The sequence below is a fragment of the Chinchilla lanigera genome, unplaced genomic scaffold (genome assembly GCF_000276665.1).
Source record: "Chinchilla lanigera isolate Chin_1 unplaced genomic scaffold, ChiLan1.0 scaffold00111, whole genome shotgun sequence".
In the NCBI taxonomy this organism is placed as follows: Eukaryota; Metazoa; Chordata; class Mammalia; order Rodentia; family Chinchillidae; genus Chinchilla; species Chinchilla lanigera.
This window is the reverse complement of record NW_004955512.1, coordinates 2,403,282-2,409,821: the sequence shown is the minus strand read 5'-3', so window position 1 is coordinate 2,409,821 and position 6,540 is coordinate 2,403,282.

The following is a 6,540-nucleotide window of genomic DNA, read 5'->3' as shown; positions in this document are numbered from 1 at the left end:
CATAAAGATCTTCTATTTGTGGTCCTTTTTGTTACTATGTGTATACAATGGAGAAAGGGAGGGAGGGAAGGAGGGAGGGAGAGAAGCCAAGGAGAGAAAGGGAAAATTTCCAATCTCACCTCACCAGAAATTCCACTTTTGAAATCCTATCCAGAGTCACAAGTCACTTTAAAACTTGGTCCTCCGCAGGATTTGCTGAGCTCTGAGAAGGGAAAGTGGGCAGCTCCGCGGACCAGCTCTGCCGTGCATTCTTGACTCCTGCTCCCTCTGCTGGCCCCACAGCTCCGTGACCACCCCAGACTGATGATCAGACCCATGGGGGCCTCGGCAGGTGGCAACGACAGTGCACGTGGGGAAACTGAGACCCAGTGACCTTGCTTCAACTCACGAAGTCGGTGACAGGGTCCACACTGTAACTAGCTCACACAAGTACAAAGTAAGTCATAGCTATGGGAGGAGGGGTCCGAGGAAGGAAAGGCAAGAGAAGGAAGGTAATGAGGATGAAAATAATCAAAATATGTTATATATATGTACCAATATATTGAAACAAACCTCATTATTCTGTGTGACTAATATACACCAATAAAAAACAATAGCATCAGTGTCATTGTAATAAAATTAAAACTCATCTCAATATGGACATAGAAAAAAAATTAAAGGAATGTAGATATCTCAGCCACTTAGTGGTCCTCCTGACTTGGGAGTTCACTTGTGTTGTAAAAATAGAAGCATGCTTCAAAGGGCATAAGTAATTTATAATGCAAATGTAATTGTTGACATTTTGATAGAATTATCTGATAGGGTCTTTGTTTTTTAGGATCCTGCTACTGACACTAGTGATGTACATAAAAATAACAGCTATCAAAAACCTTATGCTGAACAAAGCAAGTCAGACATAAGATAGTACATCTGTAAGCTTCCCTCCAGGGGAAGCTGCCAAACAGGCAAAATTATCCCCTCTGTCAGTGCCTGCCTGGGGCAGGAGGAACAGTTCAAGACACCTTAGAGGAAGCAAAGACACTAGGTCTTGATTAGGGTGCTGGTTACACAAGACACACATGCTGTCAAAATTCATTTCACTATATGCATTATCTGCCACCTTTTTGTTTTTAAGTAAAATGTGCCTCAATGAAGTAGATTTTATAAGGAAAATCTCCGCTAGTCAAATCTAAATGCTAATCTATTCTTTCAATCTGCATACAACTAGACTCATTTTTAAAAAGAAAAGAATTTTAGTAAAGATATCCTTTCACTTTAGCATTTAGCCACAAGTTTTGATTTCCTTAAAAAGAACAAAAGCCAGGATGCAGAAGGCAGGACTGGGGAGCAGAACCATTGTTTCCACAATTAATTCTCTCACAAAAGAATTCAGTTCTAAAGACCGGAGCCTGACGGAGAGCAAGGCCTTATCAGGAAGGTCTTCCTGACACCCAGCCCCCCTCCAGACAGCGCTGGCCCACGTCAGCCAGCGCTGGGCTCATCCTCAGTGCCCAGCGCTCTTCTAGGTGTGCCTCTTCAGTTGGGTGCTCCACGGCTGAACAGTACTGTGACCTGAGCCTTTGCCCTTCCTGGGAGATTAGGAGGACGCATTCTCTCTGGTGTAACAGCTCATCTTGCATTGTGGTCCAGTTCTGGCCATATCTCTCCATGAGCTCTCCACCATAAATACTGCTGCATGGCAGTGTGTGTGAATTCGGAGTTGCAATAGATGAGCGTGAATTAGATGAGGAAAGAAGCAGCTCTGGGATCTGGTTCAAACTAGCTTATTGCACAGTGGGATAGATGGGTTTTCCTCTGGCATACAGTGGGCCCTTATATCTATGGGTTCCATTCAGCTAATTTCAGATTGAAAATATTCAGAAAAAAATTGCATCTGTACAACATGTGTAAAAAATTTTTTCTTGCCGTTAGTCCCTAAACAACACAGTATAACTATTTACATAGCACCTACATTATTTTAATATTTTATTTTGTATATATTATATTAGCATTATAAGTAGTCTAGCATTGGTTTAAAGGACATGAAGGATGTATCTAGGCTATAGGCAAATACTACACTGTTTTGTGTAAGAGACGGGAACATCCATGGATTTAGGTATTTTCAGGAGTCACGAAACCAAGCTTCCACAGATACTGAAAGACGATGTACCTGGTGCCCAAAAGAGGGGTATTTCATGTTTCCAAATTTATTTCACTCCTAAATCATTGGGAGCTTTAGACTTGAATTAATTTAGAGATCAAGTCAACTAAGTCATCTGAGAGCTGAGAATGCAGCAGAATAAATGAAGCACTGGCCCCAAGAAAAGGCCCCAGGTGTTGCAAACTGCAGAAACAGCAAGGGGCTTCACTGTGAGGTGACTGTCACGGAGAGTTAGAGTTCTAGAAGCATCAGTGCAGCACTTGCCATACTGCAGGAGAGAGTTTAATCAGGCGCCATTTGGGGAAGGGCTTGAGTGTATGGAACTGAGCTGTAGAACAACTACATTACAGCTTCACTCCAGGGTTTTGAGCATTACCCTACCAAGTGACTGGGTGAGAGAGGCACAGAAGACAGATGAGGAGGGGATGAGAGCTAGATATAGATCCTCTGAGAAGTCCAAGCTTAGGTCAGGAAGGGCAGAGGGCCCGCACCTGTGATGGGAGGCCAGGCTCAACAGGTGTGATTTGCAGATGTGCCTAGATCTGCAGGTGATAGTGTTGAGAACAGTCCCGCCCTGCTGCCAGTACCCCATGCTTTCCTGTTTAACAATGCCAACAAAGATGCATCTTGTCTTGGACAGTGCACCTCACAAATCCACAGACCATACAGCTCCACGGAGACAGCTGTGGAGGTGTGGCTCCACAGAGACAGCTGTGGCTTGCAAGGCAAAAGGTATTGAAAAGGAACTATTCATTTGGAAATACAGAGGGATTTGGGAGGGAGCAATTTTTTTGTCTTTTATTGGTTTTTAATGTTTGAAGGGCTTTTTTCTTTTTTCCAATTTTTTCTCACTCTCTTCCCTGCTTTTTTCTATTAATGTTTCTTTACTATAATTTTCTTTCTCCTTCAGTTTCCTGTTTTTTTTTTCTTTTTGTCCTTTTTCTTGTTTTTTTTCTGTAATTTTTATCTAATACTATAAACTTCCTTTTATTCATTCACAAGATCCTTTATTTCACTTTTCTCAACTCCTTTTCATCTTCCATTGCTTAATTTTTTAACATTTTACTTTTTTTCATGCTCCTATTCCCTATACCCTCTATCTTTACTAGTATAATCATTAAGCTTCATGAATTTTTAGATAATTATATACTGTTACAGTTGAATACTATTCTATTGTTAGTGGAGGTAAAGTTTCAATTTAGTAGATATCTACTATAAATCAATATTTGACTTGTGTTAGGGTTTCTACTGTAGTCATAGACCTCTTTTCTTTCTTTAGTTTTATTTTTCTGTGTGTGCCAGGAATTGAACTCATGACATTATACTTGCCAGGCAAGCACTTATGCTGCTGAGCTATATCCCCAGCTCCCATAGATCTCTTTTCTATAGTTAAGGGTATTTCGTTATTGGTTCTCAAGGCATGTCAATATCAAGTTTATCTTCGATGCTATTATTGTTGCTGATTTTATTACTATAGCTAAGGTAACATAGTTGTTGCTATCAACTGTTTTTCTCTGTATGCCAATGTCTGGATTGTCTCAGTGTCATTAACAATAGTATAGTCCATTTCGAGAGAACTGGGAACTGAGTCAAATACACTGTAGCATCCAGTCCCAAATAAACAGAGGGAGAGAGATTCTGAGACTGAAGCAAAGGCCATGGGCAGAGTGCATTGCTAAGAAGTTGACACTAATTAAAGAGATCTCTACACTAGCAGCAAAGTCTCCACTATAACTAACCCACAAACTTACCCACAGAAAACAAAGAAAGGAAAAATAGAAACTTGAAAAGAAAAGGCAACAAAATGCCTACAGTCCCAGTTCCCCCAAAGCTGATGCATGGGGCATTGAAAGGGAGGAAATCAAAAGCACATAGCTGAATTATTTGAAAAGATAATGGAGATTTTTTTAAAAATCAAACAAACCATAGTGAGTTCAAAGAAGATATAAGTAAAGTTAATGATACCAAACAAAATGATCAGCAAGTTTACAGGAGGCATGGATAAAAAGCTAGCTGAGCTAAATAAAGTGATATAAAACATGAATGTCCAGTATAGAAAAGATTTAAAATCCATGAAGAGGTAAAAAATAGTAATTCAGCAGATTAAAAACAATTGAAAGTATGGGCAGCAGGTGTGACCAGGAGAACAGAACATCAGAACTAGAAGATAGGATTGGTGTTGGTGGTCAATTATAACAGATACCTTAAAAGCGATAAGAGAATATAAAAATGGATCAAACAGATGCTAGATGATGAAAAAAGGACTAAAATGAATTGGAATCAGTGAAAAATCAGAAGACAGAACAAAAAGAATTTTTAAAAACCTTTTTACAGAAATAGTAACAGAAAACTTTCCAAATATGGGGAAAGAATTTACCATACAGATAAGTGAGATATATAGAACCTCAAATAGTCGTGATCAGAGAAACTTTCCATGACATATCCTAATCAAAATTCCAGAAGTCCAACACAAAAACAGAATCTTAAAAGCTGTTAGAGGACAGCAACAAATCACTTATAGAAGAAAAGCCATTTGAATCACACAAAACTTCTCAACACAAACCTTAAAAACCAGTAGAGCTTGGAGTCAAGTTGTTTCGAATCCCAAGAGAAAATGCCGTCCAACCCAAACCAATATGTTCTACAAAACTATCTTTCAAAATTGATGGGGAAATAAGATATTTCCATGACAAATAGCATCCTAATAAATTCACGGCACCAAACCAGTACTCTCAAAAATTCTCAAGGATATCCTAGAAAGAGACAATGAAATGAATAACACTAAAATGTCCAATAGAATTAAAACCTCATGTAGGGTAAGCAGTTAAATAGAAGAGAAAGACAGGAAATGAGCAATGGGAAAATAATGTAATGACAGAAATAAGTCAGTACCATTCAGTAATAATTTTCAATGTGAATAGTCTCAGTTCTCCAATCAAAACACACAAATTGGTAGAATGGATCAAAAAACAAAATCCAATGGTATGCTGCATTAAAAAAGCCCCACATTTAACTAAAAAATTTTATAGACTAAAAAACAAAAGATATAAAATAATATTTCATGCAACAGGAACCCCAAAACAGGTAGGTGTGTCTGAACTATTTTCAGGCAAAGTGGCCTTTAAGCCAAAAATGATCAGAAGAAGCAAAGAAGGGTACTACATTTTGGTTAAGGGAACAACTCAATATGAAAAATAACAATTGTAAACATATATGCACTGAACAACAGCACACTCAACTTCATAAAACAAACACTGCTAGACCTAAAAGACCAGATAAACATCAGTAAAACTACAGTGAGGGACCTCAATACCCCACTATCACAAGGACACAGATCAACCAGATGGAAAATCAACAAGCAAATATTAGCACCGAGTCAAACCTTTGAATAAATGGACTTAGCTACAAGTGTTCCAGCCAACAACAGAATATACATTCTTCTCAGTAGCATGTGAGAGTTTCTCTCAAATAGACCACATATTAGTTCACAAAGCATGTTTAAGTAAATGCAAAAGAATCAAAATTATACCATGTGTATTACTGTATCATTGTGCAATCAAACTAGAACTCAATGTCAAATGAAATGACAGAAATTAAATACGTTGAAATTAAATAACGCACTCTTGAGTAATCAATGGGCCACAGAGGAAATCAAGGAAGAAAGAAGGCAAGCACTAGAATTAAATGATACTTCCAGTAAAACATACCATAACTTGTGGGACTCAAGTATGAAAGCAGTCTTCAGACAGAAGTATATAGCTGATCTGCATTTCTTGAATGACTAATGATGTTGAACATTTTTGCATATATTTATTCATCATTAATATTTCTTCACCATGCAGTATAACACCCATTGGTGAATTCCTACCATCCTGTCTGGTGAAACTACATATTGTCTCTAATGCTCTTTTAAGTTATTATTTTTTTATTCCCTTTAATGGTTTGATCAATCTTCCATCCTTACATCTGGTAATCTGAGCAATTTTGTTGAAGATAACAATGTATAATATAACAACCACTGTTAATCTCTATCATTTGGCTTGAAACCCCATATCACTTTTAATGTCCTTGCTTTGTTTTGTTTGTATTTTGCTATTATTCTTTTTTTCTACTATTCTCTTTAAAATCAAAAAATAAAAAAGAAGTATATAGCTGAGAATGTCAACATCAAAAAACAGGCAATCCCTTCTAAATAACTAAATGATGCACCACAAGGTCGTAGAAAAACAAGAAAAGTCTAAATCCAAAACTAGTAGAAGGAAGGAAATTATAAAGGTCAGAGTAATAATCAATGAAATTGAGAATAATTGGGGCTGGGGATTTAGCTCAGCAGCAAAAGTGCCTGCCTGGCAAGCGCAAGGTCGTGAGTTCAGTTCCTGGTACCGGAGAAAAACCAAAAA